Source organism: Apium graveolens, chromosome 9 (genome assembly GCF_009905375.1).
Source record: "Apium graveolens cultivar Ventura chromosome 9, ASM990537v1, whole genome shotgun sequence".
In the NCBI taxonomy this organism is placed as follows: Eukaryota; Viridiplantae; Streptophyta; class Magnoliopsida; order Apiales; family Apiaceae; genus Apium; species Apium graveolens.
This window is the reverse complement of record NC_133655.1, coordinates 163,425,588-163,435,526: the sequence shown is the minus strand read 5'-3', so window position 1 is coordinate 163,435,526 and position 9,939 is coordinate 163,425,588. Positions and strand designations below refer to the sequence as shown.

Genomic DNA, 9,939 nt, shown 5'->3' with positions numbered 1-9,939 from the left:
AGAAACACCAGTACCTTGGAGTGAAACTCCTGCAGGACAAGAGTGGACTAAGTAATGGAACTCAGTTTCATATGTTCCAACTGAAAAGCATCTTGCTGAGCACTTGACTAAAGCTGATGAAATGTTAAATTCTGATGATTTTAAAACTCAGCTTAGAGTCACTGCATTGAGTACTAAACATCTACAAGGTCTTCACTCAACTACTCATGCAGAGCTACACAAGATTCAGGAAAACTTTATCAAACAGGAACAAGTTTGGAAAATTGATAAGAAAAAGTTCTTCCAACCTACCATTGACAGGATTGCTTATATTGAGAAGACTCAAGATCATCAACAAGCTCAGATTGATGATATTCTGAAAAATAAAGCTTCTCAGCAGTCACAACTGACTGAAATCCAATCCTCAGTGGAATTGCTTATCTCTCTTCTACTACCTGCTGATGCCAAAAAGGGGGAGAAAGTAATTAAGTCCAAATGCAAGACTGACAAGACACTGACAGGAAAGGATGATGAAAAAGATGATCAAGGAAACCCTGGAATGGGTAGAGGTCATAGTCAAGGTAGAGGATTCACATCAAGACAAGCTAGTCACAGGACAAGTTCTGATACTGGGAAAAGAATAAGTTCTGCTACTGGTAAAAGGATAAGTTCTGATGAACTTTTAGATCTTGATGAGGAAATGTCAAGACAGTTATTTCTTCAGGAAAATCCAGGAATGGACTTGGAGAGTTTAATGAAAGAAGAAGCCAGGCTTAAATCAGAGAAAGTCACATCTAAATCTGAAGCTTCTGGTAAAAAGCCACTTCCAAAACTCAAAGGCATTGTGATCAAAGAAAGGATACATACTGAAGCAACATTGGCTAGATCACAACCGCAGATAGATCCAAGATCCAAGGGTAAAGAAAAGGTTGGTGAACCTATCAAGGTTTATGTGCCTCCTGAGGATGAAGAAATTACTGATGAAAAGGATAATCTTGCTCTGACTTCAAGAAAAGTTCTTAAAACAACCTCTGACATGGCTCAAGTTGTTCAGAGTCAAGAAATTGTAAGTTCTGATATTCAGAAGAAGCAAGTAACCTCTGACATAGCTCAAGTTAACTTGATATCAGAAGATAGATCAAAGACACTCCTACCAGGATTCACTAAAGTAAAACAGACTCAACCTTTGAAGACTACTGCAAGTGGTTTTGAAGCAAGAGTAGTTACTGGAAAGGAAGCAAGAGATAAAACTGGATTGGGAAGTGCTGATGAAAGGAGAATACATAACACTACCAATGATCCAACTTCCTTGAGTGAACCAGGTATTGGAGCAACTCTTGAGAGATTGAATCAACTGGAATCTGTACAGATGGTTTACCATACCTACTTGAAAGAATACATCATATTGTATTTCATGACAGATGGTAGGGTTTATCATATAAGACAAAATGCCATTCGATTGAAGTATTTTGAAGAATTGGAGCATGTACTTTTCTTACTTCAAGTGGATGACAGAATAACAGGAACTGCTGCAAACTATTTAAAAGAACAGATTTAGAGACAGAAAAGGCTTTATTCTGTTAAGTCTGACAGCACATACGTTCCAAAGTACAGAGATCACAATGGTGATATAGTTGAAATGAAGCCCAACACTGCTAAGATTATAACTACCTTTCTGGGGTACAGGGCTGTTGAATTCAATCTTGAGTCTGATAAAACTTATTTGATCAGACTGGATCAGGATATAAGAAAAGCAAAGATCAATGATCTCAAAGCTGCAATCTTTCAAATTGGTGAAGATACTGCAGAGCTTAAAGATGCCAAAAGGAGAATGATTGATGAACTCAGATATGCTGAGAAATGTTTGTTAAAGAACTATCTCAGAACAACTCTTGACATCAGAGAGATCAGATGATGAAGCCAAGTCGAAGATCTACAACTGCTTAAATTCTGATATTTGTACAGACTGAAGTTGTTATCAGAAGTTAAATATTGGTAAAGTTTTAAGGACTATAAGTTGTAGTTATCTAGTCTAATTCTCATGCATTTGTACTTAATATTTTTGATATCATCAAATATCTGTTAAACTTGTGTATTATGCTAATTTACAAGTTAGGGGAGATTGTTAGATATATTTGATAATGTCATGGCTAATATAATTTATGTTTAGATTTCAGATCTTACTTAACAGGACAAATCAGTACTTAACTGTTGATCAGTACTTATACTGGAAGTCAGGACTTAAGGATATCAGTACTTATATTATCAGGAGATAATCATCAAAAGTTAGATATCAGAACTTAAGTGCTGAAGGATGATCAGATAAGGACAATAGCTGATTAAAGAAAAGAAGATCGAGATAAACATAAGAAGAGATATGCATGAAGAAGGAGTTCCGTGAAGAATGGAATACTTGGAAGAAAAGATATCTGATTGATATATTTTAGGAAGCAGAATTATATTCCATATCAACTAGCGATTTTATTGTAACTGTGTAGTATATAAACACAGACATAGGGTTTACACTATAAGTGTTATCATATTCGAGAAGATTATTCATTGTAACCCTAGCAGCTCTCGTGATATTTGTTCATCACTGAGAGGTAACAGTTCCATACTGTAACAGAGTTTATTGTTTCAATAAAGTTTGTTTTCTGTTACTTAATATATTAAAGTTCGATTTGATTGTATTATACACTGTATTCACCCCCTCTACAGTGTGTGTGACCTAACATGATATTTATAATAGTTTCCTCTATTATTTTCTGTATATGTTGCTAGATAAAGTATTAATTTTTTTATGTAAAATTTAATTTAAAATATAATAATTTAAATTTGATTTATTTGTTAAATAAAATTTTGTTATTTATTTTATAGAACTTTTACACATGAATTATAAGTTCTTTGCATTTTTTATATGATATTTATAATAGTTTCCTCTATTATTTTGTGTATATCTTTCTAGATAAAGTATTAATTTTTTTATGTAAAATTTAATTTAAAATACAATAATTTAAATTTGATTTATTTGTAAAATAAAATTTTATTATTTATTTCATAGATTTTTACACATAAAATATAAGTTGTTTGCATTTTTTATATGATATTTATAATAGTTTCTTATATTATATTTTATATATGTTACTAGATAAAGTATTGAATTTTTTTAAGTAAAATTCAATTTACAATGTAATAATTTAAATTTGATTTCTTTGTTAAATAAAATTTTGTTATTTATTTCATAGAACTTTTACACATGAATTATAAGTTTTTTTGGATTTTTTATATGATATTTATAATAGTTTTCTATATTTTTTTTACATATGTTACTAGATAAAGTATTGAAATTGAATTTTTTAAGTAAAATTCAATTTAAAATGCAATAATTTTAATTGATTTCTTTATTAAATAAAATTTTGTAAATAGAAGAAGTGACTAAGTGAGAATGCAATTGTTTTGCTATAAAATGAATAATTATTAAACTTTGAATTTTTTTTGTGATAGTTGTTGTGATTGCTTACTTTACTTCTTATTTTCTTTAAAAAAATTATTTTTTGAATTTATGGAACAAGTTAAAGGAAAAAAGGATAGCTAAATTTTGGTGTGTACCCGCGAAAATTTCTAAAGGGAAATTTTTGCTATCACTTGTGTGTTTAACACTTAAATTTATGTTGGAAACATGAACAATATTTAATAGGTCAAGAGGTTGATATAGGTGTATCCATTAATATAGCTCATTAATCAATAAAAAAATGAGACTGTCAGTTTAAATTAAAGAAGGCTATAAATGGAATTAACTTGATAAAAATGGAAACACGGATAGAATTTTGGGACAAATAAAAATAGTAAGGTAGCCAGATAAAATAGGACGGAGGGAGTATCATAATGGGTAATCGACAGTTAGTTCATCCAAACACTATCAAAATGGTGCGAAGACGAGACAATGAAGGGATGAGGATGACGCTCAATCAAGTACACTACGGGACCTTAAAGAATGTTAGAGATCTTAAACAGTTAAAGGACTTAATTGTAACAAGAAGTTTTAGGAAAAGAGAGAAGCACCCATCAAGGAGGAGCCGAAAATATTCACTCAAAAGAAGATCCAGAAGAGGGAAGAAACGGAACCTGATATGGAATTAAATTTGAAATATCCTAGTGAAGCAATAATCGAAGGTAGACAAATGAGGAGGTAAGAGCATCTTCAACAATGAAGAGCTCTTAGCTAAAAATTGAGTTAGCATACTAAAAATAAAAAAATATAGTCAATCTCTTCAAAAATCACACTCCAACCATACCCAACCCTTATCTATAATTATAGTCAACCTCCTATGGATGGCTATATTTGGTCGATCCACTACAGGCCTGTAAGAAATCTGTAGGAAGATTACACATCAGTTATTACCATATTAAAGTAATATAATCTATTTATAACAATCTAAAATATTAATAACATACTATTTTTAAATTATAGCCAACCAATATAGCCAATACCATCGAAACAAAATGTCTTACAGGTTCAGAAAATTTTACATAATGTCTTACAGGTTCAATTTAGTCAACCATTATAACCAACCCCATTGGAGATGCTCTAACACCCCCTTCTTAAAAATTGAAAGAAGATATTATCTATAATTCGTAAATCTATAAACCGAGAATTAATATAGTTCTAAATAATAATTAAACAGTCTAAAATCTCTAAAATAATATTAAATTTCCAAACTGCCTAAACCAATAATATAAATGTTGAAATCTCTAATAAGTAACCAAGTCTAGATAGGTAAAGTCCGAAATCCTAATTAATAATTGGAGAAAGCTCTCCATCACACAGTCCCAGATCCCTCTAAACACCTGCCAAATAAAGAATACGACATGAGTCAAACGTTCAATAGGAATTGAGAATACAATTTATAAAATAATAGATCAGAAATAAATAATATGCAGTTTAAAATAAAACAAAAATTTTAAAAATAAGTAGGGCTGAAACAATGCGGGGTCATGAAACAACGCGGGGTCATGATATTTCATACGTAGCCCATGACAGGATAGCCTACAATAACACATGTTTAACGTATAAAAAAAAATAAAATAGATCATGGTGGTACATGGAAGAGGAGAAATCACATATATCCAACTAATTATAATGAGGCCATGAATAATTACCTATATCCTGTAGACATGAAAGTATTGCACAGACTTAGCCTCTCCTCTGTTTCTCACTTCCGCTCCTCTGTCTTTCCTTTTCTCTCTCGCCCTAGTCTAGGGTTTTAATAATAATGTATGCGTTTATTATAAGAGGCCTGAACAACTATATATATTGGTCTTATCATAACTTCCTTCTCCTAATATAATTGTTAATTCTTTTCCAAATAATTACTATTTATTTTCTAAACCAAATTCTCTACTGTTTAATTATTATTATGATTATAATAATAACAGTAATAACTATTATTATTATTATTACCTAAAACATATGAAATTCACGTATATTACATATATACCCCCTTAAAAAGGATTTCGTCCCGGGAATCAAACAAAACTAAATACTCGTACCTTAATCGAATAACTGCGAATATTTCTCACGAATAGACTACTCTAATTCCCCAGTCGCCTCTCTCTCAGAGTGATTTTCCACAAAACTTTCACAAACAGAATGGTTTTCTTCTTCAAAACTCGCTCCACTCGAGTTAAGATAGCCTCAGCTTCCTTGTCACACGAAAGATCATCTCTAATCTTATGCAATGGATAATGAACTAAATATAGTGGGTGATATTTGTAGCCCCTCAAAACCGATACATAAAACACATTATGTACATGAGATAGTTGTGGCGGCAACGCAATTCTATAAGACACTTCGCCCACTTTCTCTATAACATCAAAAGGTCCGACATACCTTGGACTAAGCCTCTGATGGTGTATCTTCACTTGTTGACATGTAAGACATTTCCCCACAAATTCAGCTATATCACCCTTCATTCCACTCCATCAGAAATGCTTCTTCAAATCCCTATACATCTTGGTAGAACCTAGATGAATAGAGAATTAAGAACTATGAGCCTCCTTCAAAATTTCCTCACGAATTATCGTGTCGGTGGGCACACGCAATTTACTACCCAACCATATCACATCCTCATCATCAACACAAAAATATTTTTGCTTGCCACTTTCCACCTCAGATTTAATAACATCCAAACCTGCATCATTCTTATGAGCTTCCTTAACCCTTGAAACAAGATTCGGTTCTACTTTTAAACTTGCAATGCTACCTCCTGGCTCGCTAACATACAAATCAACACCCAATCTCTCCAAATCTGGATTAAAGTGCGGCTGAATAATGAGCGATGCAATACTCCCCAAGTTTTTCCTACTCAGAGCGTCTGCCACTATATTCGCCTTTCATGGATGATACTGAATATTTGCATCATAATCCTTAAGAAGTTCAAGTCACCTTCGTTGCCTCATATTAAGCTCCTTTTGAGTAAAAATATATTTGAGACTCTTGTGATCAGTGAAGATGTCACAAGTCTCTCCATACAAATAATGCCTCCAAATCTTCAAAGCAAAGACCACATCCGCTAACTCCAAGTCATGGGTAGGATAGTTTAACTCATAGAGTTTAATCTTTCTAAAGGCATAAAAAATCACTTTCCCATGCTGCATAAGAACTCCCTTCGAAGCATCACTATAAACTTGAAAACCTCCACTCCCTGATGGCAACACAAGTATTTGAGCTGACACCAACCTCTTCTTAAACTGTTGAAAGCTCTTCTCATGATCATCATACCGCTCAAACTTAATTCCCTTCCTCATTAACCGAGTCAATGACAAAGCTATGGAAGAGAAACTTTCCACAAAGCGCCTGTAGTAACCTGCCAAACCCAAGAAACTCCTCACCTCCATCACATTGCTAGGTCTGGCCCAATTAGTAATAGCCTCGGCTTTCGCAGGATCCAACTCAATGCCCCCGCCAGGTACAATATGCCCCAAGAATGCCACTTCCTCCAACCAGAATTCACACTTTGAAAATTTCACAAACAACTTCTCCTCCCTCAAAATTTCACGTACAGTACGTAAATGCTCCTCATGCTCCTCTCTGCTTCTAGAGTATATCAAGATATCATCGATGAAGACCACCACAAATTTATCCTGATAATCATGAAATACCCGATTCATTAAATCCATAAATGTCGCTGGTGCGTTCGTCAACCCAAAGGACAACACGAGAAATTCATAATGACCATAATGAGTGCGAAATGTAGTCTTTGAAATATCTTCCTCCCTAACTCGTAATTGATAATAACCCGATCTCAAAATCTATCTTCGAAAAGTATTTCGCCCTTTGTAAATGATCAAATAAGTCATCAATGTGTGGCAAATGATACCTATTTCTGACAGTCACCTTATTCAACTCCCTATAGTCAATGCACAATCTCATGGAACCATCCTTCTTCTTCACAAATAACACAAGAGCGCCTCATGGAGATACACTTGGCCTGATGAATCCCCTATCCAACAACTCTTGCAACTGCTCCTTCAATTCTTTTAACTCATGTGGTGCCATTCGGTAAGGCGCTTTGAAAATAGGCTGGCACCTGGAACAAGTTCAATAGTAAACTCCACCTCTCTATGTGTGGTAAACCTGGTAGCTCATCGGGAAACACATCTGCATACTCTTTTACAACTGGATAATCCTCGATGTGAGGTTCATCCTTCGATGTATCCATCACGAAAGCAAGGTAGCCATCACAACCCTTAAATAAAAGTTTGCTCGCCTTTAGAGCAAAAATTAATTTAACCTCCCCTTTCGGCTGAGACCCTTGATATACAAATTCTAGTTTATCCGCATCTTCCGATATCACCCTTTTTCTTGACAATCAATTATGGCATGATGCTCACTCAACCAATCCATGCCCAACATAATGTCAAAATTATGCATCTCCATCGGAAGCAAGTTAACCTTACAATTTCTATCTCCAACATCTATCATACACTCTCGATACACATAGGATATAATAACACAATTCCCAATCGGGGTAGAAATAGACCTACGAGGATATAATAATGAAGGTGCAACGCCAAAATAACGAATAAATGATGAAGACATAATAGAATGGGTCAAACTAGTATCAAATAACACATAAGCATCACTTCTACCAGCAAGAAGTGTTCCTGAAACGGTACCTGAATTAGCTGCTGCCTGATTTGTAGTCAATGCAAACACTCTAGCTGTAGGATTCTGCTGGCTGCCACTGCCACTACCATCGCCAGCTCCTCCTCCATCAGTGTTGCGTGACACTGTACAATCCTTCGCTCTATGCGATTGCTACTGTTGAATGGCATTTATGACACTTTATTATGCTCTAATAAGCTTTAAATTGATGTATTTGGACTGAAGTTATTTGTGTTTTAACGTGTTTTCGAGTGTTTTTGCATTTCATACATTATCTAGTTAATCAGGTGAATTAACATTGTTTTGGTGCTAATTTGGTGTTAAGGTGGTGTTCGAATAAAAGCTCGCAAAGACCAGCTCAAAGTTGCAAGAAAAATGGAGAAAATCAGTTTTGGCAGATAACAACCTTAATTTGTTATCATCTTAATAATGAATAATAACATACATTGTTGCTTAAATGCGTAAATTAGATAGTTAGCCAATACAATCTTTGTGGGAACGAACTAGAAAAGATTATATACTACTTGTGAACTCGTATACTTGCGTGTATTATTAGCGCATGTTTAGCGACTAACAAGTTTTTGGCATCGCTGTCGGTGAATGAAGTGTTAATTTATAGTTTATGTGCTTTCCATCAGTGGCCATTAAAGTTCACTGACTCGGACAGTGTTATTTATTTGTTCCTTGTTTTGTTTATTGTTTTGTTCAGGTACTCTAGTGAGGGTGTATGCATACGCGTTCGCGTACTCGTAAGAGAATACTAGATAAAGCCGAGGAAGAAGTTGTGGTAGTTCGTAGGGAAGTTTTTGAGGAAGAAAAGAAGGTAGAAGAAGAAGAAGAAGAAGAAGAGAAAGTCAAAGAACCAGTTGTAGTAGCGATGGGAGATCAAGCAAAAAATCCTAGGGCTTTGATGGACTATTCTCAGCCTAAGATCAATGACATTCAGTGAAGCATCATTAGACCAGACATCTCGGCTAACACTTTTGAGATCAAAGTAGGCACGATTTAGATGATACAGAACTCAGTTCAGTTTGGGGGTTCTCCTGCTGAAGACCCCAACATGCACATCAGGGATTTCATCGAGATCTGTGATACTTTTAAGTTCAATCGTATGGCTGAAGATGCTTTCAAGCTGCGACTCTTCCCATTTTCTCTGAGGGACAAGGCTAAGTGTTGGTTACATTCTCTACCACCAGGTTCTATCACTAAAAGGGAGGATCTTGCGCAAAAGTTTCTCACTAAATTCTTCCCCATGGTGAAGACTGCTGCAATCAGGAATGCTCTTACCCAGTTTGCACAGTAAACTGAAGAATCTCTGTGTGAGGCTTGGGATCGATATAAGGAGATGCTAAGGAAGTGCCCACACCATGGCATGCTTGATTGGATGATTATTAATTGCTTTTACAATAGATTGGGTGCTACTTCTAGACCCTTGCTTAATGCAGCATCAGGAGGAGCCTTGTGGGCTAAGAGCTACGATGAAGCTTATGAACTTATTGAACAGATGGCTGCTAATGAGTACCAGAATCCTTCCCAGAGACTGACTCAGGGAAAAGTCGCAGGAATTTTGGAGTTGGACGCAGCAACTGCTATCGCTGCCCAACTTAAGGCTTTGACTATGAAGGTGGACACATTGGCTAATAATGGAGTAAATTAAATCGCTAGTGTCTGTGAGCTTTGTGCTGGTGCCCATGAGACTAATTAGTGCACAATTTTTAGTGAATCAGCTCAGTTCGTGAGCAACTTCCAGCGATCACAACAACTAGTGCCAGCCAACTATCATCCCCATAACC

General features: G+C 35.0%; 1 non-coding gene across 1 annotated transcript; it reads right to left on the bottom strand.

Annotated features, from left to right (window-relative positions):
- Positions 1-9,413: 9,413 nt before the first annotated feature.
- LOC141688526 (small nucleolar RNA R71) lies at positions 9,414-9,520 on the bottom strand. The gene has a single exon (XR_012561964.1). It is a non-coding gene; the product is annotated as a small nucleolar RNA R71 (small nucleolar RNA).
- Positions 9,521-9,939: the final 419 nt, after the last annotated feature.